This window comes from Mesoplodon bidens (assembly GCF_964165515.1).
Source record: "Mesoplodon bidens genome assembly, chromosome: 10".
Taxonomy (NCBI): domain Eukaryota; kingdom Metazoa; phylum Chordata; class Mammalia; order Artiodactyla; family Ziphiidae; genus Mesoplodon; species Mesoplodon bidens.
Window position 1 is genome coordinate 73776345 of NC_138172.1, and position 25319 is coordinate 73801663.

Below are 25319 nucleotides of genomic sequence, written 5' to 3' on the forward strand. Positions count from 1 at the left end.
TTACTAAAGTGTCTCTCTTATCAGTCTCTTTTTGGGGACCACATTATGGTGCTTCAAAATAATGAAACACAGTTACTAAATTCCTCCCAAGTCTTCCCTTTTCCAGGCCCAGTTTCCTTATATGTTACTCACATGACTTGGTTTAAAGTTGGAGTGCTGTCCCAGTCTTACAACAACCCATCTAAGCCCCTCTTGGGGGGTGGTACCCAAGGATGCCCCCCATGCCAGTTACCTTGCTCCTGGCAGATTCTCTACTCTGCTATAGCGTCTGGCAGCTCCACCAGGCACTGGCTCATACCAACACCCTGACGCCGTTTCTGAACATGCTACTGTTGAGCCACAGCTCCATCCATCTGCCACAGGACTTCCCGGGAGCTTAGCAGCCCCGCGACAGGAGAAACCCCATGAGATGGTAAGAAAATATCATATAAATTACCGACTGCCAATTTCCCTGTTACAAACAACTTGCTCTAAAGGTTTGCTTAAAAGTAATTGTTCAGAATCTTGACAGCGTGTAGCCACAGAAACCATATTTTAAATGATGGTTAGACTCCCAGGCCAGCCCACAAAAGCCTTCTGAACTCATAATGTACCTGCAGCATAAAACTAACAGTGCTATTTTAACTACACGCAGCCACCATTTATATTATGGTTTCCACGGTAACACACTGCGCTCCATTTCAGAGAACCAGACACAAAGTAAACCTGGTGCTGCATTTACTCTAGGTTGTCCCTGTGGGTGGCGGGGTGGATGGGGGTGTTGACCTCAGGGGAGAAATGACCCTAGTCACTGGCCCCCCCAGCTCTGTTCAGACCCACAGGTCCTTTAAAGTGTGTGGTCCTAAAGGTCCAACGGCCTACACACATGAAGGCCTGTCAGGACCAGGTGAGCTGTGAGGCTGCTGCCTGGAGGCCGTCGGGAAGGAGGCCAGTGATCATGGTTATGGGGTTTGGCTGTGTTTGTGGTGCTGGTGCTTTTCAACCATCTCCTGCAGACACAAGAACGGGGATGGTTCTCAAAATCAGAAATTTCAAACTAGCAAAGTCACTAATTATCGTGTCCCTCTCTAAGTCCTTGAGAGGGATAGTTACAAGTTGGTGTTTACGGCGATTGGAGGGGAGGGAGGAGAAGATGCATTGACACCGAATGGACAGCAGTGCGGATGCCGAGCAGAGCTTCTGAGTCTCAGTTCTTCCTTGTGGAAGTTCCACGTCCTTCCTTCTTTCCGCCTTGACCAACCAGGCCACCTTCCCTCCCCGCCCCCGGCGACCCCGAGAGCTGCTTCTCTTCTGAGGAGACTATGGAGCAATCAGGAAGGTAGTGGCCATGTCTCCGGGGCATCCGCCTGAAACAGGAGCAGCTGCACCCACCTGGAGGAGGGCAGGTGTTTGCATGGACAGAGCTGGGCCTGGACCTGGAGATCCCGCCACCCACTGGTGCCCTGGACTTGTTAACTACGGAGGCCAACCTCCTCCAGCCTCAGCTTCCTCATCTCTACGCTGAGCACAGTGTCTTCCTCGCAGGACTGTCACGACTAATAAATGAAAGGCAATAATAATAACAACTGAACTATTTGGTAATAGGTCTTACCAGCACCGCTCTATATGCGCTTGGATGAACTCATTTAAACTGTACGAGAACCCTGTTATTTCACAAAGGAGGAAACCGAGGCCCAGAGAGGGTGGGTTATTTGCCCCAAATTGGGCAGCTAATAAGCAGCAGGACCAGGATAATAAATAAAAAGCTGCTTTGAAACTCTGTCATGTTACCTAAACGGTGGTCATACTTATCATTAATGAGTGGAATAGGGCCCTGCCTGAATGCTCAAGTCTGGATTTTCTACCACAGGGGACCTGAGTGCGTCCTGCCCTGAGCTCCCAAGGCTCAGCTGGTGTCTCCTCCAGCCCCAACTATGGACCTCACCCTGGCAGCCTCTCAGTAGTGCACGCTGTTCACTAAACATTATAGCCCCCGTGCTGGTTCAAAGGCCTCCCCCTCACCTGACCACCCTGTTTAAAACCGCGAAATGCACATTACCTCCCTCCCTCCCTCTCACCTTCCTTATCTCATTTTTTCCCATAGCACTTATCACCTACTAACCTACTACATATCGTATTTATTTATTGCTGGTCTCCCCAATGAGACCATAGGTTCCAGGAGGGCAAGGAATTTGATCTCTTTTGTTCCACGCTTTACCCCCAGCACTCAGAACAGTGCTAGACACGTGAGCAGGCACTCGGTAAGTATCTGCTGAATGAATGACAAATTCATCTTTATTGACATGGCAAAAATGTCCATAACATCTTGTTAAGCAAAAGAGAGCAGGCCCCTAAATTTTATATAAAACGATCCCACTGGGGCTTCCCTGGTGGCGCAGTGGTTGAGAGTCCGCCTGCCGGTGCAGGGGACACGGGTTCGTGCCACGGTCCGGGAGGATCCCACATGCCGCGGAGCGGCTAGGCCCGTGAGCCACGGCCGCTGAGCCTGCGCCTCCGGAGCCTGTGCTCCACAACGGGAGAGGCCACAACAGTGAGAGGCCCGCGTACTGCAAACAAAACAAAACAAAACAAAACAAAAACGATCCCACCTCTGTAAATATATCATGTGTGTGTCTGAGCACATGTGTGAAGACACAGAAAAAAAATCTAGAAAGATACACATGAAAATGTTCACTGTGACTGTTTCTAAGGAGTAGGAGTAAAAACAGTTTTAACTTCCTTCCAAATGTTTTACAAAGACCATGCATTATTCCTATACGCTTCTAAACCTATTTATAGTTGAAAACGAACACACTTGTGCACGCTTGTGGGCAGACACACAGCAGAAGCATGCAACTAGTTATTAGCGACTGAAGCAGGAGGTCAGGACTGGTGGCAGCACAGAGCACCCACCTCCCAGATGGTGGGCCACACAGCATCCCCACTCATCCATCAGTAACGCCGAAAGAAACCACAGGATTAGGTCTACAGGGTCTGGCACTCAGCAGCCCCTCCTTCAGAACTCCTCCCAGATCCAACCCCACTTTCCTGCTTCTCTGGAGCAGTCTCAGAATTGTTTAATCCTGTGATTATTTGTAAATTACACCTGAAGGTTCCAGAACATGTAAAGCAAATCTAAGACATCAAGTGAGGTATTTTACAACAAAAAAACTCACTTTGCAGTTTAAAAAAAAAAAAAAAAAAAAGCCTCATTCTCTCATGCCTGTGTTAAAGAGGAAGTCAGGAGGGCTGAATTCCACCCAAGACCCTGGGCCCGGCTCGGGCACAGCCTCCGACATGTTCTGCATACAGGGGCTCACAGGGCACCCACCCACGGACTCACACGTTCTCTCCGTCACACACAAATCACCGAGGCACTGACCACAACGACACGTGCAAAGTGAGAGCCAGCTGTGGGCCCGGCGCAAGGCCAGGTGCTGTGAGGTGGAAGGAAAGGCAACCTAAGATGAGACGTCTGCCTTCAAGGAAGGGCTAACACACGAGAAAGAAGGAAGAAACCAATCACCCTTAATGGAGCAGCACTTACTAGCCGAGTAGTAAGAGTTCTGAGAACAAAGCGGTAAGTGCGGGAAAGGAGGCTTCGGGGAAGCGGGCAGGCTGCACCCAGGCCTCGCTGAGAGCCGGGCCGTGGTGCGCCCACAAGAGAGGGGCTGAGGGCTGAGGCTGGACCGAGGCAGGTGGGCCTCAGTGCCCGCCACACGCCCTGCCGCCTCCCGTGCCCTAACTTCCAGGCAGAGCCTGCTGCTCTGAGCGCCACGTGTGTGGAGAGCCGCCCCCAGAGAGGGCGCACGCTCCCCGAGCCAGATGAGCTTTACCTTGAAAGTGACAGAAGCTTTCACAGCTCGATTGATTTCAGAAGCCAAGTGGAGCCAGAGAGGAAGAGAAGGCAACACTTGCAACTCTGTCCTGAGCCAGGGACTCCGGTCAACCCACAGTGATTCAGAAAACGGTCTGAAAGGCCTCTAAGAGCAGAGATGCAGGCAAGTCTTATGGCTTAGCTTGAAAGAGCTGGGGTAGAAATAGCAGAGGAGGAAAGACAGAAAGAAAGGAGGAAAAGGGCCAAACCAAGGACCTCAAAAAGGGAAAAGAAATCAAGAGAGCTGGCCAGGGCAGGGAAGGGAGCAAGTGGCATCTAAAGAGACCATCTGTCCTGTTTGCCAAGGACGGAGGGGCGGCCCAGGACTCAGGACTTCCGGGACGAACACCAGGACAGCCCCAGGCAAACCGGGACGAGTTGGTCAGCCCAGTGGTAGCATGTCACTCGGGGATGCTAAGGGGTGGCTGACCCCTTGGTGCTCTCCCTCCCTCCCTCGTGGACCTGTCCCTGCCCACTGGCACCCCTAGGGCAATGGGAAGGATAAGGAGGTCAACATACGGATGTGACCATGTGCCTCTCCTTCTAGCTTGAGTCCTCTCATCTCAACGATGCAAATGTCTGAAAGGGTTCAGGCAGCAGAGAAAATTCTTTACTGTTGTTGTTAACACCTAGAATCACAGCCACTATCCTTTACTCAACTGTTTCTCAGGCATTGGGCTCACTAGCTGCCCAGCTGGGAGAGGACGTGGTACTCTGCCCTTAGGGAAGTGCCATATCTGTACATGGAAATCAGAAGCAGCAGAGGGGCCGTCACACCCAGCTCCTGAACCCATCCCTGTCCAGTCTCCATCCCCCTCTGCCCTCTCAGAGCTTCATTTCCCATCTGCCTCTCCCCAAGGCAGGTCCTGAGAGGGTAAAATCCACTCACTCAACAAGGACTTACTGAGCATTTACTGTGTAGCAGACACTGTTAGGGACCGTGGAGAATACAAAGAAGTTACGGTTCAGTGGTGGGGGGCAGGGTCGGGTGGCAGGGTGGGGCTGGTGTCGAGAAGGGGAGAATCATTCAATAGCCGACACGTAGTCACACTGCCCTTAACAGATGCCAAGAACTGTACTGGGGGAATAGAGACAAGTAACCAGACAACTGCAAAACCATTCTAAGTACAATGATGGTGATGTGGGGGCACCTACCCCAGTTACTGAACCAAATACCAACCCACCTCACTTTCGCCTGGAGGTAAGTGCTATGGAGAAGGAAGGGACGGAGGGAGGAGGGTGAGGGAGGGAGGGGGAGGAAGAAGGAAAAGAAAGGAAAGAAAGAAAAGAAAGGAAGGAAGGAAGGGAGGGAGGGGGAGGGAGGGAGGGGGGAGGAAGAAGGAAAAGAAAGGAAAGAAAGCAAAGAAAGGAAGGAAGGGAAGGGGGAGGAAGAAAGGAAAGAAAGAAAAGAAAGGAAGGAAGGAAGGAGGGGAGAAAAGAAGGAAGGAAAAGAAAGGAAAAAAAGAAGAAAGCAAGGAAGGAAGAAAGGAAGATAGGGCGGGAAGATAGGGCACTGACCTGAAAGAGTGAACCAAATGATTCAGAAGATAAAACCCAAACATAAGACACAATTAGTGTACCACAGGATACAGGGCAAAAGGCTAACCTGGAATACAGACTTTCAGCACAGAGACACAGAGCTGGAGAAAGTCCACAGCTTCCCAGAGGAAGTACAAGTAAAACCTGAGATGAAAAACGGATGAGGGAGAGTTTGCCAGGCAGGGAGAAGACAATAGGCACTTGTGACTTTTCCCAAAAAATGAAAAAGCAAGTGTATAGTCGTTACTCAAAATGTTTCAAAATGGCACACCTACTCACAGGTCTTTGGTTTAAGTACTTGGGGACCTTGCCAATGGTGACTTCCACAAATGTAAGTTACCTTTAAGTGGAAAGACAGGCATCAGATCTAATTTCGGCCGTCCAGGCTAAGGAGGCAGGGGATCGAAACATACTTAATTTTGTAATGCAGATCCATGTGCATGCTCCTACACACACACACACACACACACACACACCCCTCAGCCCCTCTCTGTATGTCTATCCTCAAGTGATCCAAACTCCATCTTTCTGTTAGAAGAACTCCATAATTCAGGGAAAGGGAAACTGAATTATTAGGGACCATCTACAAATTAATAACTGGGAATCGACCACATTGTTGGTTTGCTGTAATGATATTCACACAGTATGAATAGAAAGGCCACGTGTGGTCTGATGGTGCACTGGTTGGTCAATAAGAAGTTAACAACTATTGACTGACTGTCTATTTAATGAAGAGCCCTGAGTTGGTATGGGGGGGGCGGCGGTTGGTGAGGAGGAGACCGTGCAAGGCATCAGTAGGACGAAGGCAGGATACGGTGAAAACAAATGGAAGACTCATAAGACACTGAGCCTGGTCCTAGCTCCACCACTGACAAGGATCTGGGTGAGTTGATCCCAGGGTGGACTTCACTTCCTCATCCACAAACATGTGCTACCTACATACTTCTCATTTACTGAAGTGAGAAAACGTAAGCCTGAGTGCTGGGAAAAGCAGAACGCTATGTACAGTGCCTCTATAGTGTCGTGGGATTTGGAGGTGCCTCCCCAGCTTCCCTACCCTACTTTCCCAACTCAGGGGGACTCCCCTGAGTCCCCCAGGCAGTCATTCATCCCATCCCCTCCACACGGTACTGGTTCAGGAAAGCACAGGATCTAAGTCGAGCCAACCAGGGGCAACTAGACTCAATTACAAGCCTTTGGCTGACCCATCAAGGAAGCTTTTTCTCCCACTGGATGAGAACAGGAGCCTGGGCTGACATCTTGGGGGCAGAAGGGGAGGTCATGCCTGAGAAAGGAACTAGCAATGAAGGAGAGAAACTGTGTCTGAGGCAACTCATTTGAGCCTTTGATAAAGCCTCACCTGATGCCCAGGATGGGTGCTCCATCACATAAGCCAATGTATTTTCTGTCTTTGCTTAAACCAGTTTGGACTGGCTTTCAGTTAATCTGTCACCTAACTGACATAAAATGAGAGAAAAGATGGCTAATCAGTGTTATAAACCTCTCTAGTCCCTCACCAAATCCATAAACTATCCAGGGATTCGCTTCCTACCTAGTGTCCTCTGTCCTCCTGAGGGGGTGAACACCTTAAGGGGGTCACTCAAGGAACAAAAAGAAGGAAGGCAATCATAAGCAGTTAAGTCTTCAGTGGTTACTGGGCCTGCCTTTGTTTGCTTCCTGTCCTCTGAGACCAGTGAGGGTCCTAGTGATGGAAGAGATAGAAGGGGGAAAAAACCCCTCCATGATAAACTGAAGGATCAGTTTCCATCTCAGCTCTACTTTTGCAGGTTTCTTCCAGATGTTTACTTATTCTCTTTCATGGTAACCACTGAAGAGCCCAGAGGAACAATACGGGTATCCCATTGATTTATTTTATGTCTTAAAAAATTACACAGGGCCTGCAGTACTGAGCTCGTGTTCAGATTAAGTTTGCTGGAAATCTAATTTGGGATGAGTAATTTAATTTGGCTACTACAATTAAAAGTGGCGCAGTATTTGTGTTTTAGAGGAAAACCGTATTAGATTCATCTAATCTTATTAGGTGAACATCACATTTAGATCACATTATATCTGGAACAGACATATACTGGATTGATTTCTTTCATAAATCACTCGGAAGACCAAAAGAGACTACCCTTCTCCCCGCTCCCCGCCCACCCACCTGACACACAGGTCAGAGCAGGTGGTAAATGTAAAAGAGGTCTCGTGGAGAACCCCGCTGCAAAGTCCTGGAATTCATGCACCCAAAACACCACCTACAACAAACTCTTGCATTTTGCAGTGGAGTAAACTGAGGCATTGATGGACAAGAGACTTGCACAGGGTCGCAGTCAGTGAGTGGCAGAGCTGGGACTACAGCTCAGCTCCCTGATCCCTAGTTTGGGTCCCTGCCACTCTACTACATGTGTTTTTAATAAGATCTAACATGAAAAACAGCCAGAGGGCCTCTGAGACTCCACTGCTACTCACTTAGCTAAAACCACGAGTCGTCAGATACCATCTGACGTCTTCCTGCCTCTCCTAAGTATCCTGGGAAGATACAGAAGTAGGTCTCAGTATCTCCATGGGTGACTCAGACCAGCACCCCAAAGTCTTCTTGTCAAGTCCATTTTCTTGATGACTACTTTCAACCCCCTGAATCCCAGATAACTAAAATTCACATTAAGAACATTCAAACCATATGATGGGTCAGAAGAAAAGAATCTGCATTGCTTTTTTTAAATGGTATTAATCTCAGGAGTACTGCTAACTGGGCATATTCAGCGGGTGTGATATTGCACATCAGGGTTCCAAGTATAGAGTTTAATCTAAAAAAATTAGGTTATGAAGCAAAATCGAGGCAAGGAGAAATTAGATAAAAATATTTGTAACGTATGACAAGTTAACACATACTGCATAAAAATCTCTTATCAGTGACTGAAAAAAGATGGAACACTGCAAAATAAAAATGAAAAAGGATGCAAAGAGGCAATTCACATACACACACACAAAGATTACCAATGGCCTCATGAAAAAATGTTCAAACCTATTACTAAGCAAAGCTTTCAAATTCAAACAATGCAATACTGTTCTCAACAAATTGGCCAAAACCAAAACCCAAGTATAATGCCCAGGACAGTCAAGGGTGCTGTGAAATAAGAATCCTCAAACACCACTGATGAGAGTGTAAATTAGTCCACATTTCTGAAGGCCCATCTGGTAAGATGTATCACCAGCCTTAACACTAAGCAAGGATCTTCTCTGAGGAAATGATCAGAGGAATATTCAAAGATTTATGTACAAGGACAGTTATAGCAGCACGATTCATAGTAACAAAAATCTAGAAAAACCTAACTGTACTATATAGAAAAATGGCAAAATGAATTATGATATTATCAATACAAGGAATAATATGTAAACTTTAAAACTCATGTTTTTGAAAACTTTAAAGACACAGGGAAACGCTCACAAAATGATGCTAAAATTCAACACCCTTAATAGGATAATTCCATTTTGTAAAGAAAATATATATCACACATTTTATACGCATTATAAATGCAATATATATTTATATATGTATAATATATACTTATATGCATTATAAATGCAAATTTATTGCACTATAAGTGCAATAAATGGTGGCAGATTCAGCTAAATATCCAACAAATATTCACACTCCTTTTCAGAGTGTAGAGTTTTCACTGGAAAGTGGCTGCCCAGCCAGGGACTTCATTTCCCAGCATCCCTTGTATCCCCATGGCACCATGTGACTATTCCCACCAATGGAATACAGGCAGAAGTGATGTGCAGCACCTCCAGGCTAAGGTGGTTAGAGAGTGATGTGCCTTCTCCGTGCTTTCTTCCTCCATCTGCCAACTAGATGCAGAGGACCCCAAAGCCCTAGGGAATGAAAGAGCCATAAGATGGAATGAGCCTGGGCCTCTGAATCACTCACTGGAGGGCTGACCACCAATCTGTACTATGTTGGACAGAGTAAAAATTAAACCTCTACTGTGTGAAGTTATAATTTGGAGTTTTAATTGTTTCTTCAGCAAGTGTTACTCTAACTAATACACACATATAGAAAAATTACTGAAAGGTAAACTACTAAATTTAATCTGATGCACTGTACGACAAAGTATAAGGTAAATTATTTTCAAAAGTGTATTCTTTCTACCACAAACATGTCTTATTTTATAACCAATAAAGATATTAAAAAACAGGGACTTCCCTGACAGTCCAGCAGTTAAGACTCCATGTTTCCACTGCAGGGGGCAAGGGTTCTATCCCTGGTCGGGGAACTAAGATCTGCATGCCGTGAGGTGTGGCCCCCCCCCAAAAAAGATATTAAAATAAAAAAGCAGACTTTAGAGAGCAATGCTATATAATGAAAACTCTCAATAAAGTACTGAATAAGGTTACAAAAATTAAAATGTAGAAAATTATAAAGACTCAAAGAAAAAAATCTAGATGTATAACATTTAAAAATCTACTAAAACAATTCCAGACAAATGATTGTTCAAAAATGATCCAAAGTTAAATGAAAACAAACTAGGAAATACTGCAATTTATACAATATATGAACTATTAGTAACCTTTAATATGTAAAGAGCACTTATGAAACAAGTGAGGGATACATACAATAACTGGGGGAAAGATATAAACACCTAGTCACAAAATAAAAAATACTAACGCACACTTATAAAAAGACTTTCAAGCTCACTAATAACCAAATAAATGCAAATTAAGATAATCTTTATCCTTCTATCAGATTGGCAAACATTTAAAATATTGTGAATATAGCATTAATGTGGCTGAAATTATGATGAAATGGAGGGAGTTCAAAATGGTATCATATTTTCAACAAATAGTTTGGCATGATAGGAAAAAAAAGCCTTTAAAAAAGACTTTGACCTTCTACATATTTGTCAAAAGAAGTACACAAGTATGCAGAAGTGCTTCAACGGGGAAAAAAGACGAAACAACTTAGATACCCATCTGTGAAGTACCTGTTAGATAAATAACATGTGTGTGTATATCCACATATTAGAATAATAGACAGACATAATTTTAAATTATGATGAATATCTAAATGTACTAAAGTACAACAGTGCCCACAATATAAAAAAGCAGGAGGGCCTCCCTGGTGGCGCAGTGGTTGAGAGTCCGCCTGCCGATGCAGGGGATACGGGTTCGTGCCCCGGTCTGGGAGGATCCCATATGCCGCGGAGCGGCTGGGCCCGTGAGCCATGGCCGCTGAGCCTGTGCATCCGGAGCCTGTGCTCTGCAACAGGAGAGGCCACAACAGTGAGAGGCCCACGTACCACAAAAAAAAAAAAAAAAAAAAAAAAAAAAAGCAGGATACAAAACAATACAGATAGTATAATTTCTTAATTGCTTAAAAGTATATATGTATAAGAACTTATGTTGTAAGTGCATAAGGAAAAGTATAGAAGGATTTTTATCAAAATGTTCTCTCCAAGGGGTGGGACTATGGGTGACTTTCATTTCCTTCTTTATACTTTTCTATATTTTATATGTTTTCAACCAGGAAAATATATAAATTTTACTTCTATGTTTTTTTGTGTGTGTGTGCGGTACGCGGGCCTCTTGCTGCTGTAGCCTCTCCCGTTGCGGAGCACAGGCTCCGGACGCGCAGGCTCAGCGGCCATGGCTCACGGGCCCAGCCGCTCCGCGGCATGTGGGATCTTCCCGGACCGGGGCACGAACCCGTGTCCCCTGCATTGGCAGGCAGACTCTCAACCACTGTGCCACCAGGGAAGCCCAACTTCTATGTTTTATTATGAAAAATAATAATAAACATATACAAAAGTAGCAAGAATATATTACCCATTGCCCAGCTCCTATTATCACACATGGCTGACTTTATTTCATCCATACCACTCTATGCCTCCTACCCCTGGATTATTTTAATGTAAATCCTGGATATGTCATATATACATGAGACATAAGGACTTTTTATAGTTAACATACTCAAACTCTCCACTGTATTATTTTAGAGTAAATATCTGATATTTCATTTGCGAATAAATGCTTTAGCATGTATCTTTAAAACATACCCATAATAACAAATCACACCTAAAAATTAGTAATTTCTTAATATCTAACATCCAGTCAGTGTCCCAATTTCCCCAATTATCTCATAAATGCCTTTTTATAGTTGGTTTATTTAAATCAGGATCCAAACAAGATTTACATTTGCACCTGGTTGGTGTCTTTTGTCTCTTTTAAAGTTTATTATATAATGCCCCGCCATCCTTTTCCAGGCCATTTGATTTATTGAGAAACATATGGGTCATAGGCCCAAGAACTTCCTGATTGCATCCCCATGGTGTCCTTTACCAGGCTTCTCTATTCCCTGTATTTCATTTCAACTGAGATTTAGTTTTAGTGTCTAATCAACTTTAGGTTCTATTATATTTTTAATAAGACTATTTCAAATCAGCTGTATTATTTTTATAAGCAGACAAAACAATAAAGCTTAAAAATATTTTTAAAGGAACTCAAAGAAACACCAGTCTTTCTAATTCATCCATTTTAGCAATTCATTAAAATGCAGTATCCAAAAGATTTTTTGGAAGGCAGGCTAAACCAATGCTTTTTCACAGGAAGGATGCTCAGTGACTATTGATGGTCTGATTTATTTTCCAAACACACTGCTTTTACAGTTTAAATCCATCTCCCCTTCTGCCTCAGTGCTGAAGTCCACCATCCTCTGAGCAATGGCACACCCTCCAGTGGAAGCTTACATCATCCTATAATTGCAATTGTCTTCAATTTTCCTTTCTTTCTTTTTAAAAATAATGTAATGTAAGTACATAATTGAAAATTTGGAAATGAGAGAAAATGAAAGAAGAAACCACTCCTAATTTCACCCCTCTAACAGAGTCATTGTTACCTATACACTCTGTACCGTCTTTATTAGGGATAATATTTTGTACCAAATTGTAATCCGTGAATACTGGTTTTAATATCCCTTTCATTAACATTAAATACATTTAAAATATTTGTAGCTTATGTTAAGGGTATAAAAAATAGCAATAATAAATATAGTGTGTCCATAGCCCAGCTTGAGGAAGAGAACTTTACTAATCCCCTACACAGACTCTATGGCTTCTCCCTCTTCCTAGCCTCACCTCCCGTCACTATCCTGATTCTTTGTCTATGCTCACTTGGTCTTATAGGTATTGCCACATGCACGTGGATGTCTAAAAACTGTATCATTGGTTTTGCATGCATCTGAACCTTATGTAATTGGAATCACACTGCAGCTATTCTACATCTTGCTTTTTTACTTAACGTTATGTTCCTGAGAGCCTTCTATGTTGTCACAGCTGCTATGGTTCATTCATTCTAACAGCACAGCTAATATGGCTACATTCCACAGTAAGACTATGCCACAGTGTGTACTGTAATTTCTGCACATAAAATTAAACTGTAAATATCTTGTCACAATGCTATGTATCTTCAAAATAATTATTCATTATAGTAGAGTATTATGCTGAGAGAAGAACTATTTAATTTTATAGTTACCCAACTGTTGGACGTTAATGGTGTGTGTGTGTGTGTGTGTGTGTGTGTGTGTGTGTGTGTGAGTTTGCTTTGTAAATAATGCATCAGGGAAGCATCACTGTCTAAACAGCATATTAAATATTTTGTATTATTTCCTTCGTGGAGGGATGTGGGAAGATGGTCCACAGAAGTGGTATTACTGGATCAAATGTATGAATGAATAACATGATTCTTTAATACACTGTAAAACTGTTTCATAATATTGTAATGACATCAGAATTGGGGATTATCATTAAAAACGGGTTCTTTTGCCAATATGTTAGAATAGTACTTTACTGCTATTTTAATCTACATATCTCTTATTACAAAATTGAACATTTTCCATATATTTGTTTAGTGTTATATTTAGTTATTCAAGTGCTCTACCAAGGTTTTAGTACCTTTCTTTTTAATTTGTTGAGCATTTCACATAACAAAGATTAATTCTGTCATGTTACCGCAAATTTTTTTCCCAGGCTATTGTTTCCCCACTGGTTTTTTACGTGAAGAAATCTTTGATTATCCTGTAACTTGATGGACTATTCTTTCCCTTTTTGAGTGTTTTTCTTTTGTTTCCAAGCAATATTCAATTCTACTGATTTCCTATGCATTTACATTTTGCACTTAATTGTTTGATCCATCTGCAATTCATTTTGATGAAGTCAAATGATTTTTTCCAAATTGCTAGACAGCAAAATTATTTATTGAATAATTTTCCTTTCCCCATTGATTTGCGATGCCTTCTTTATGATTTATTACATTATTTCTGCAAGAGTCTATTTCTGAACTGTCCTAGTTCACTTATCTACTTCCTCCTCTTCTGCCGGCCCCACAGTGTTTTAATTACAAAGGCTTCATAATGCATTTTAATATCTGGTAGGACTACATATTTTAATATCCAAAAGATCTAATTCCCTTCCCCCCAAAACCATTTTCATAATTCCCCTTGAGGTTCTCATCTACTTATTTTTCCAAACAGACTTAAAACCATCTGGTGAAATTTTTTTAAATCTTGATGGGACTTTGAGAGGAATGGCATTAGACTCATGAACTAATTCCAGAAGTATCCAAATCCTGAATTTTAATCTCACCATTTAGAAATAAGGTCTTTAATCTCTTTAACTCTTCTTGGTTTACAACTAAGCAATCTGTAGTTAATGATTATTTTATTCTTTTCTTTACAGTATTTATTCTCTAAAGTTACTATTTTTATAACTTTCTGCATTGGCTTTTTGCTTTGATCTCAGTCATATGCAATGATACCTTTATGAGGCTCCAATAAAGTATAATGCCAGTGGACTGTATGAACTCAATCTTCCTTATCAGGTTCAGGAATGGTCATTTTATATATTCCTTTTTAAGTGGTTTGTAGAAGTTAGAAGTTGAATTGATTGAATGCACTTTTGAAATTAATGAGATTATTACATATTTTCACTTAAACCATTTAAAATATTTCATTTGATTCATTATGTGAATCAAAGGAAAATATATGTATATGAAGCCATTCCTACATTCCAGGAGTATAACCCACTTGGGTATGGTGGAACATTCACATACTACTCTAGTGTTGAAATCTACTCACTAGAATTTTATCTAATATTTTTACATTCCTAAGCAAGACTGGTATAGAGCCTCCCTTTGGGGACTTGCCAGATTTGTTATCAGGGTCATGTTTGCTTGAAAGTAGGATCTGGAAGTTTTCCATCTTTCTTCTAAATCCTGGAACACTTTACATAACACAGGAATCACTGGTTCTTTGAAAGGTTAAAAAAAAATTCCAAAGTCCTTTTTATATTTTAAAATATTCCACCTGGCACCTATGTCTATGTGGACATTACCGTGTTTGTATACATGACACTGTAAGATATTGATCTCTAATGGAACGGGGAGTAGTTTTATTGTAACTTACTGCCTTTTCTTCCCCAGCTGAAAAGGGAGTAAATGTCCAAGATGATGAAGACCTAGGAAATAACCCATTTTCCCAGCCTTTGGTTCCAAGAGCCTCCTTTTTAGAGGCCCATCAAGGAAGGTATACAAGGTGGTCAGAGAATACTGAATGCTAAACCATCCAAATTTCATTGAGGCTGACCAAATTTGGCAACCACAACTTTACCACTGACATATGGAACTAAGAAACCTAAGATCTGAAAAGACAAGGGGATCACCAGTCTACCCCAGGTCACCTCTAGTTCTGTGGTAAAGGTATTCCAAATTTTTAGTCCACAGAACCATCTGTTTCAGCTATAAAACACTGCATCTCTTCCACAGCAATAAAAGCTCGTAACTCTAAGGCTTTCTCTGCTTACTGCAAGGCTCCTGGACCAAAGACCCTGCAAGCACTTCCAGGGGACCATAAATAAAAGATTTAGCATCGCTATGGGCTGAACGTTTGTCCTCACCCCCCAAATTCATATGTTAAAGCCCTAGCCCCCAATCTGATGGTATTAGGAGGTGGGGCCTTTGGGAGTCAATTAGGTTAAAATGAGTCACAAGGGTGGAACCCCCATGATGGGATTAGTGTCCTTATAAGATGAGGAAGAGACACCAGAGCTTCCTCTCTCCACAAAGAAGAGGTCATGTGAGCACACAAGATGGTGGACACCTACAAGCCAAGAGGAGAGGTCTCAGTATAAAACTTACCTTGCCAGCACCTTGATCTTGGACTTCCTAGCCTCTAGAACCGTGAGAAATAAATTTCTATTATTTAAGCCACCCAGTCTATGGTATTTTGTTATGGCAGCCCAAGCTAAGACGAGAGGGTTGTGGTAATATCTGCCCAAAAGAACGCTGAGCTGCAGCTATACAGACTGCGTAGCCTGCTGTAGAGTGAGATACCCCTTAGGAGAAACAAATGGTACGGAGTCTGAACCAATTACGATTGAGTGTCTACTAGAACATGCAAGGACGGTGCCGTATGAACATATGTGACAATATAAATAGCACTCAAACAGTGACAATGCCCAGGAATGAGGCTGTGAACAGGGCAGTAACTGCAGATGTAAGTGTGCACAGAACAATCTGCTCTTTCTTGACGAAGACACACTTCAGTTCATGTCCACATTCACAGAGGATCCATGAAACGTTAGAGATAGATGAAATGTTAGGATTGTCAGTCAAGGTGATGAGTGTTAGGATAGTCTGGCAGGAAGACAGGGACCTCAAAACCCTCTTTGGCACTAGGATTCCATGATTCCGTTCAGGATTTCACATATGCAGGCAGTCTTTTTCTCCCCTCAACAAGGGCAGAGACGTTGTTTTCACACCAGTCATGGCCTCACACAGAAGCTTAATCCCTGGCTGGAAGGCAAAACATCTTTGTGGCAAAGCCAAGCAGGAATGTGAAGTGAAGCAGAACGAGAAACATTTTATTGCTGTTTTGGATGCCAGGGGTGGTTCGGTGTATGATTGGGGGATTTTTTTTAAATTAATTAATTAATTTATGGCTGCATTGGGTCTTCGTTGCTGTGTGCAGGCTTTCTCTAGTTGTGGTGAGCAGGGGCTACTCTTTGTTGCAGTGCATGGGCTTCTCATTGTGGTGGCTTCTCTTGTTGTGGAGCATGGGCTCTAGGTGCACAGGCTTCAGTAGCTGTGGCGCATGGGCTCAGCAGTTGTGGCTCGCAGGCTCTAGAGCGCAGGTTCAGTAGTTGTGGCGCACGGGCTTAGCTGCTGTGCGGCAGATGGGATCTTACCAAACCAGGGCTCAAACCCGTGTCTCCTGCATTGGCAGGCGGATTCTTAACCACTGCACCACCAGGGAAGTCCCTGGTTTGGAGGGTTTTTTTAATGACTTCAAAAGGCATCTTAAAAAGTCATACTCTTTTGGCAGTTCCAAGATGCAACTGCTGCTACAAGTACTAACGCTTACCAGCAACTGACTGATGGACACACTGCTTTTCTCAAAAGTACCCTTTCCCTCCTGGGGCTTTTCAGACCAAACTAGGTTGTGTGTGTGTGTGTGTGTGTGTGTGCCCATGCACACACAGAGACATAGCACACAACTGAAAGCCAAATGAAATTCAACAAATTTACCATTTTTAGGGTTAAACTGTGGAAAAAGAAAAAACTATTGACATGCCTTTTCATTTGAACTATTTAGTTACTTCAAAATTTTCTTCCTACCGGTGGGAAATTAAACTAACAATTCTAAGTTAATGACTTGAGGGTAAACAGTTCCTTCTTTTATATAATGAATTGGGTTTACCAAGACTTGCGTTTAAGTGAATTTCTCCTGTCCCTTTAAATCAAGTAAAGGCATGATTTCAGCGAATTCCTAGGCTTCATGAGAAGCTTCAAAAGAAATGTGATTTTTCGCCCTACAGTTGCACATTAACTCCACATCTCCCCAACACCTGTTATGCATAGATGCGGGGAAGCATCCACCCTTAATGTTGTTTTCACAGGTGATGTCATAAAAATAAGAAGAGTGCAATAAATTATTCCTAAAGCTGAATGTTTTCAATGTGAAGATTTTATTCCTTAGACTGTCTCCTTCCTACTATTTTAGGATCAAGATGGTCCTTTCTTTTATAAGAACTGTAGTGATAGATGTTAGGTTTTTAAAAACATCCTTCCCTGGCAAAATAAAAACTTGGTAGCCCTAAGCCAATCCCCCCAATTTTGTTTTGGTAGTTTCTTGGTCCAGACAAACTACATTTGAGAACCACTTGTCTACAGCACCCTCTGAACCAAGGAATTCAGGATCAGTTGTCCAGTTATCACTAGTTCTCATCTACTTATCACAATTGTGACCAGACAGCCTTGGGAGCAACAAACAACCTACAGAAAATTTAAGTCTAATTTTAGTCAATATTCAGGGGAGGGGAGGATGAAAAATTTTATGGTTTATAAATTTGTGGTCTGTAAGTTCCTGGTCACTCTGGAACTTTATCCTCCATCCACAGGCCCCTCGCTGTACCTTATCCAATCCGTATCCTCAAAGTTATCGCCTCCCAGTTTTGAAATCAGCTTCAGGGTGCTGCGCCCACCTTTGCTCTTCCCACCACTAATCTGGGAACCCCAAATCAAGACATTTCACCCTCCTGGGATTTTGAGAAGTCAGCCTTATGGCACCCAAGGCTTTTGAGAACGATTCACAGCGTTTTGTCAGCCAAAATCCCACTGAAATAAATGCCCAAGGCTAGCTTCTCACTACTGCAGCATCTCAACCAATCCAGGTGATTCTAAAATCCATCCGCCCAGAAAAGCCCCACTGAGTGGCTGGCTTGGGAAGCTAAAGCTGAGGAGGGTCACTTGGCCCTCCAGAGCCTCCAAACGGAGAACAATGGCAAGAAAATCAGCTAGGATAAGTCATGACAGGCTTTCAACTATTTACAAGACTTTCTCAACCAAGAATACGTTAATGTTACCATAAAGTTAAAATTCCCTATTTTCCAGGGATTATAACTACTTTTAATTTAAAACTGTGTGTTGGGCTTCCCTGGTGGCGCAGTGGTTGAGAGTCCGCCTGCCGATGCAGGGGACACGGGTTCGTGCCGCGGTCCAGGAAGACCCTACATGCCACAGAGCGGCTGGGCCCGTGAGCTGTGGCCGCTGAGCCTGCGCGTCCGGAGCCTGTGCTCTGCAACGGGAGAGGCCACAACAGTGAGAGGCCCGAGTACCGCAAAAAAAACCCCAAAAAAAACCTGTGTGCTACTTAAATTTTTCTTTATTTAGGTTTTCCCCGAAGTGAATTTTTTTAAAAAAACCATTCCAGTAAAAAAAAAAAAAAATCCATAAACACTAAATATTTTAATATCTTTATTTACCTTGTCTCTAGCTGAGCTGACCAGTGACCTATATTTGTTGTGAAGAGTTAATTTCCTAGAATAAACATGCACATAAACATACAAATGTGACAATATTTTGAGTTATATGAAGCTAATAAAGGTAACATTTATTGGGCCAGCCACTGGGCCACTGGGCACTTTACTTGGATTACCCCAGTTAGTCCTTACAACAGACCTATAAAGCAGGTATTATTCCTATTCCCATTTTATAGATGAGGTTATAAATGAGGAACTTCATTACTGTAATTTAATCTTCAATAACCCAGAATTTGAGTTCAGTGTTTACTCTGGCTATAGAAAGGTTGAATAAGTATATTAGAAATAAAACAGCATTGTAGAAGGCATAGTTAACCTCCCAGAAGGTCCTACATCTTAAGACATACTGAAGAGCAGATGCTAATTGCAAGCCTTCCAACAGGAACTGTTTGGGAAGGTTCTGTCTGAAACTATACTATGTTAAACCACTTTAAAATTCAGACTTTCACTAGTTAAGAGTGAGTTTTCTCTCACTGTTACCCCAACAATTAGTCCAAATTAGTAAGGCCTCTATAGATGACACAGTACAGTGGATGTCCACTGTCACTCTCCCCATGTCCATTTCCCTCCTCCCTCAACAGTACCCACAGCTCTGCTTCCCCCACCCTGGTGCTTTGAGGAAAGCTACACTCCCCAGTGTAGGGATAGGCTAATCAGGAAAATCTCCCATCCCTGCCAATCAACAGAAGGCATTCACCTGGCCAATGTGACTGGCTAAGGAATGAACACGTGACTCAGTTCAAGCCAATGAAATGCAGGGTTGGTTTGCTGGGGAGGGGCTTCTGGGAAAGACACTTTCTCAGTCTTTTCAAGAGTTAGGGCAGGGGATGCTTCTTTCTTTCTGGCCAGAGGGACGTGCAACAATAAGCCCAGGAACTTCTGTGGCCATTCTGCCGCCAGGAGAGAGGCCAGCCTGAGGATGGACTGATACCATGGAAGAGCGGCAGAGTGATGGGAAGAAACTGGACTCCTGATGACAAGTTGAGCTGTTGTCTCACATGCACCCTGTAGTCCGTCCCATCCCTGCTTTTTGCTAGTACAAGCCACTTAATTAATTCCCTGTGCTGTGGGAGCCCCTTTGAGTTCAGTTTTATGATATTCACAACCCCCAAGTAATCCAAACTGATAAATTGGAAATAAGCACTCATCCACAGCTTTTTCCTAGCACTTGCTCAGATTTTGCTTGGTCCTGTTTCAAGTGGTTTTGTGTTGTTTTTCTTGAGAAAATATAATGGGCTTTCAAGAAACGCTTTCATGAATTAATGAGTGGCCTTGGGCAAGTCACTTGATCTCCTTGGGTCTTTTCAACTATAAGAAGGATGAAGTTTGATTAGAGGGTTTCTGGTGATCCTTCCAGCCCTCACAGCCAATGGGTTCTATGTAGCTGACCCAATATTGCAAAGTTTCACACTCAAGCAAACGAAAAACCCTCTTTGAGTCCTAAAGTAGAAACATCCCTTTTAATATATTCCAAGCGATCTGCATCTCTTGGTCGGTCAGATATTTTCCATTTGTGCCCTGATACCCATCCCCGATCTGTCTCCACTCAGCTTGCACCCCTAGAGGTTCTGATCTCTGCACAGCTTCAATATGGTCCCTGCCTCCTGGCTTCTGGCTGAGTACGCCTAATGGGAGGCACCATCAGGAGACGGGAGAACCGACAGGGAGTTCAATGAGGATATCCATTTTCTTGGCTCTTCCCCGGCCATGTTGCTGTAGGTTGACTGCCTCCTACCAGAGACAGCCTTTCTGTACAGCTTCTCTTTCCAGTTCTGATAACCAATCCCTCCCTCTTCTTTTTAGGCCCAGGTATGGGAACAGCTTCCTGACATTGCTAACCCTGGGATGCTTCAACATCCCGTGCTGGTTTCTCTTAACCCTGCTGATGCTACTATAAGCAGTTCCTTCAGTAGAGACTCTTGGACTACTCCATTTGAGTGAACCATCTGTTTCCTACTGGAACCCCAAGACACAGTGGCTTAAAAATTAAATCAAAATCAGGCACAATAAAAAAGAAACAGAAGCAATCAACTGTGAGTCTCACAGAAGAAACAGGAAAAGTGTGGAACTTGCCAAGAAAAAAACCTGCACACACCGAAAGAATCAAATTAGACACCACCACCCTCCTTCCCCACCGTCACTAAGAATTTGTGGGAAATAGTCATCTCTTGCGAGAACAGGGTTTAAAACTGAAAAAAAAAAATTCTGTTTATACACAAACCTATTGACCCTCCACACAGCTTGTGTGTGAGATCTGGCAGAGGAATCATAGCTATGTGCCCATTTTCTAGAGAGACAAACTGAGCCTGGAGAGAGAACACAGGGCCAGAGCTGACAAAAACACTAGAAATGCCCCAGGGCCAGTTCAAAGGCTCCTTGGTCCAGGAACCTGCCTCTGACAGGCTCTGTGGAGTTTCTCAGAGTGGCCTTCTGTACCAATTCTCCAGAGGTGTTTAATTCCCACTTCTAGAAGCTACCATCCATGAACATCTTTTGGATCCTTCACTATCTGCAACAACTCTGCAAAGTCAAGAGAGACGAGACACGATGCCCTCAGCCCCATGCCAAGTGATGCTGAATTCCAATACGTGAAACCATAAGCGCTGACCATTTCCCAGACACCTATGGATGTCCAGGCGCAGAGCAGCCAACCTCCCCTCCGTGGGGCATTTTCCACACCACATGGATCAAAGAAACGATTTTATGACCCCTTCATCATAAAGCATTCAAACACCCAGAATGTCGGAGAAGCTACCTGTTTCACGATTAAGAAGCTTACTCTCTCAGGGTCGTCCTGCTTCCGTGTCTTCCTCTTTCAGCATCCTCCAGAGCCAGGGCCTGTAGGGGTGACCCAGAAAGCACATTCAGGATATCTGGCTTCAACATGGGGACAGATCATATCAATCAGGGAGGGACTAGAGGCAGCCAAGGATGGAGCCCTGAAGAACCCAGCAGTGGATGGATCTGCCCAGGAGGAGGGCCCTGAAAGGTCCCTGAGGGTGGAGAGGACTTGGGAGAGAAAGACACTCAATTCCAGTCTTCTAGTCACTCAGGCCCCAAACCAGGAGTCATTGTGACTCCCCTGTTTCCTTCACACCCCACGTCCAATCCATCAGCAAATGATGCCAGCTTTATCTGCAAAATGTATCCACCTCCACTGCTACCACTTTGGTCCAAGCAGCTTCTCTCATTAGAATACTGCAATAACCTCCTAGCTGGTCCCCCTAACTTCCATCCTTGCCTGTCTATAATCCACGTATCATGCAGGTTGAACTGTGTTATGGGTCAAACTGTGTCTCCCCGCAGTTCCTATGTTGAAGTCCTAACCCCAGGACCTCAGAATATGAACTTATTTGGAAATAGGATTGAAGCCAATGTAACAAACTCTTACGATGAGCTCACACATCATACATTGAGTAGGGTGGGTCCCTAATCCAATATGACTGGCGTCCTTATAAAAAGGGGAAATTTGGACACAGACACCTACACAGGGAGAGCACCATGTGAAGACTGGACTCATGCTGCCCCAAGCCAAGAAACTACCAGAAGCTAAGAGAGAGCTCTGGAACAGATCCTTCCCTAGCGCCTTCGGAGGGAGCATGACCCTGCAGACACCTTGGTCTTGAACTTTTGGCCTCCAGAACTGTGAGATGGTAAATTTTTATTGTTTAAGCCACCCAGTCTGTGGTACTTTGTTATGGCAGCCCTAGAAGACCAATACACCATGCTCCCCACACCAGCCTAAAAATCACTCATCTGCTCAAAACATTCCTATAGCATCTTACATCTCTCAGAGTAAAAGACAAAGTCCCTGAAATGTCCTACCCGGCTCCATGACCTGCCCCAGCCTCTTCTCTGACCTATTCTCCTACTCTGCCCTTCTTCAATTTCCTACAGCCACAATGGCTTCCTCAAGCATCCCAAGTAGGCTCCTGCCTCAGGGCCTTTGCACATGCTCTTCCCTCTGCCTGGAACACTGTTCCACTAGGCTTCCTTCACTTCCTTCAGGTTTCTGTGATAATGTCACCTTCTCAGTGAGACCCTCCTGACAACCCCAGCAGCCTTTCCACCCTCCTTCCCTGTTGTATTTTTCTTTGTAGTGCTCATCACCACCTGACATTTGTTTATATTTTTATCCCTCTTTCCTCACACTAGACTAGAAACTCCCTGGAAGCAGGGACATGGAATTATGGTATGCCCCAGAGCCCAGCACATAGTAGGTGCTTAAGTAATAGTGGCTGAGAGATTTATTTGCGGACTGAAAGAAGCCCAGAGAAAAGAGAGTTGCAAGAAGGAGGAAGTTGTCCACAGTGTCAAAAGTAGCAAAGGGTCCAGAAAGATAAGGACCGAAGTGTCCGTTGGGTGTGGTAATATGGAGGCCACAGGTGACCTGAGAGGGGACAGCTCGTGTGGAAGCAGGAGCCCCTCGCAGCAAACCCACCAGGTCCCTCCCCTGCGCCAGTCACACCTCCCACAGGCAGAAGCCAACCTGAGCGGGCTGCCTCAGTGAAGGAGCAAAACCCGAGGGCAGATTCTTTCCAGGCGTCTCGTGAGGGAAGGAGAAAAGGGAATGAGAAAAAGAGGGGGTGAAGGTTTGAGGAAAGACTACAGCAGAATGACTGGAGCGGGTGAGGTCCCAGAAGCTGCACGGGCACCCGGGTGCAGGAGGAAGGTTCCCTCTCACCAGGAAGAGGAGGAGGGGTGTGTCCTCCTCTGAGTGGAAGGAAACCAAGCTGGGATGAGCCCAGATGGGGATAACTGCACGAGGCGGGGAGGCGAGAACCTGAGTGAGCTCGCTGCTGAGCCAGAGGACCTTGTCAGTAATCAGTGAAGGCAGGAGGTCTCCTGAGTGACGAAGGGAAGACAGGGAGGAGGGCTGGATGGAGTGGGGACCGTGGGGAACATCCTGCATGGTCAGCCCTGAAACCGAGTACCTCCTCGAATTCTGTGCCCCACGTACCTCCTCACCTTGTGAAGTGCCAACCCTCACAGGAGAGAGAGCCAGACGCTGGCCAGCATCACTGAGGGCTCAGCTGAAACAAGAGGCCGTGGGCTCAGACACACACAATCCACGTGGCTATGGGTTTCTGGGACAGGCCCTTGGCAGCATGGATTTAGGAGAAGGGTCTTCCTCCAACTGAAGAATTCCGCGACCCCAAACAGCTCCACCCCTTTCTGTCAGGGCTGCATCACTCACCCAGGCCCCCAGATTCAGCCCTTTGAGCCCCTCTGAGTCCTCACTCTCCACTGCCCTAATTCCTCCCAGTCAGTCACAAATCCGGCCTATTACACTGGTGTGCTGGGTGCGACCCATGTTAAAACCCTCACACACCAGTCCTGTGAGGTGTTCTGAGTGTCTATTTACAGTTGATAAAACTGAATTTTGATGAAGTCACCTGCTCAAGGTCACACAGGTAGCAAGTGGCAGAGGTGGGGTTTGAAATCTTCCATCTCTCTTTCCTCTTGTCCACATTCATGCCACCACCCTGGTCCAAGGCCTCAACGTTTCATTCCTAAAATTCAATGTGATAAATGTCTTCTAACTCACCTCCCAGCATTCCCCTGTTACAGGGCACACATCCGAATGAAGCTTCTTACAACACTGTTTTGTTTTCCTGTTCCAATAAAACTTTATTTACAAAAATAGGCACCAGGCCATAGTTGGCCTGTAAGTCACAGTTTTCCAACCACTGATTTATAGTCTTCATGGAATTATGAAAAATTTTGCCCATTATTTGTTCAAATATTTTCCCCTCTCCCCTTCCTCTCTCACTGGGACTTCAATCACACATACGTTAGACCACTTAATATTGTCCCACAAGTTGTCAATGCTATGTTTTTATTTTAAATATCTCTGTGCTTCTTTTTGGATAGTTTCTGTTGCTATGTCTTCAAGCTGGCGTCTCATCTGCTTTAATCTCATGCAGTGTGTTTTTTATTTCGAATGTTGTATCTTTCAGCTCTAAAAGTTCCATTGGAATCTTCTACTTCTCTCCTCTTTTACGATCTCCTCTCCTTGTTGAACATGTGGAGTGTGTTTATAATAGTTCACAGCATTGTTTTTACCTATCCCCGTCCCATGCAATTGGAAGGGCTCCTTCTTCAATCTTGCTTCTCACACGCACACTCCACTGCACCCCATCCAGGATGCTCCTCCCCTTTCCATGCACCCCTCAAGGCCCAATGCCAGGACATTCCTCCCCACCCCATCCCCATAGCTCCACCCCTCTGAGCGCCCTGCTCACGCCCCAGCTTGCTGAGCAATCCCTGCTCTTCTGAGTTCACTGCACTTAGCTTCTCTTGGCAAGTGTTCCATTTGCTAAGTTTCCATGTAGATGGCACACAATTACTTGAAGGTAATTAATATATGCGTTGAATGCTTGGAATTGCCCACTGCTCAACACAGAGTCTACAATGGTAAATGTTACTTGATCTACAAAACAATTCTGATGAAACACAGACGATATACTTCTAGAAGTTTTTCAGAAAATACAAAAGAACTGGGATGGTAACTGGAAGGGACACAGGGCCTTCTTGAAGTTTTGGAAGTG

The 25319-nt window shown here is 44.1% G+C and overlaps 1 protein-coding gene across 8 annotated transcripts in view; it reads right to left on the reverse strand.

Annotated features, from left to right (window-relative positions):
• Positions 1-25319, reverse strand: part of TRERF1 (transcriptional regulating factor 1) — a 205530-nt gene that overhangs the window by 98468 nt on the left and 81743 nt on the right. For all 8 annotated transcript variants that reach the window (XM_081247312.1, XM_081247320.1, XM_081247319.1 and 5 more), the window contains exon 3: positions 21524-21606. The gene's annotated coding sequence lies outside the window, so the exon portion shown is untranslated. The remainder of the gene's footprint in view (positions 1-21523; positions 21607-25319) is intronic.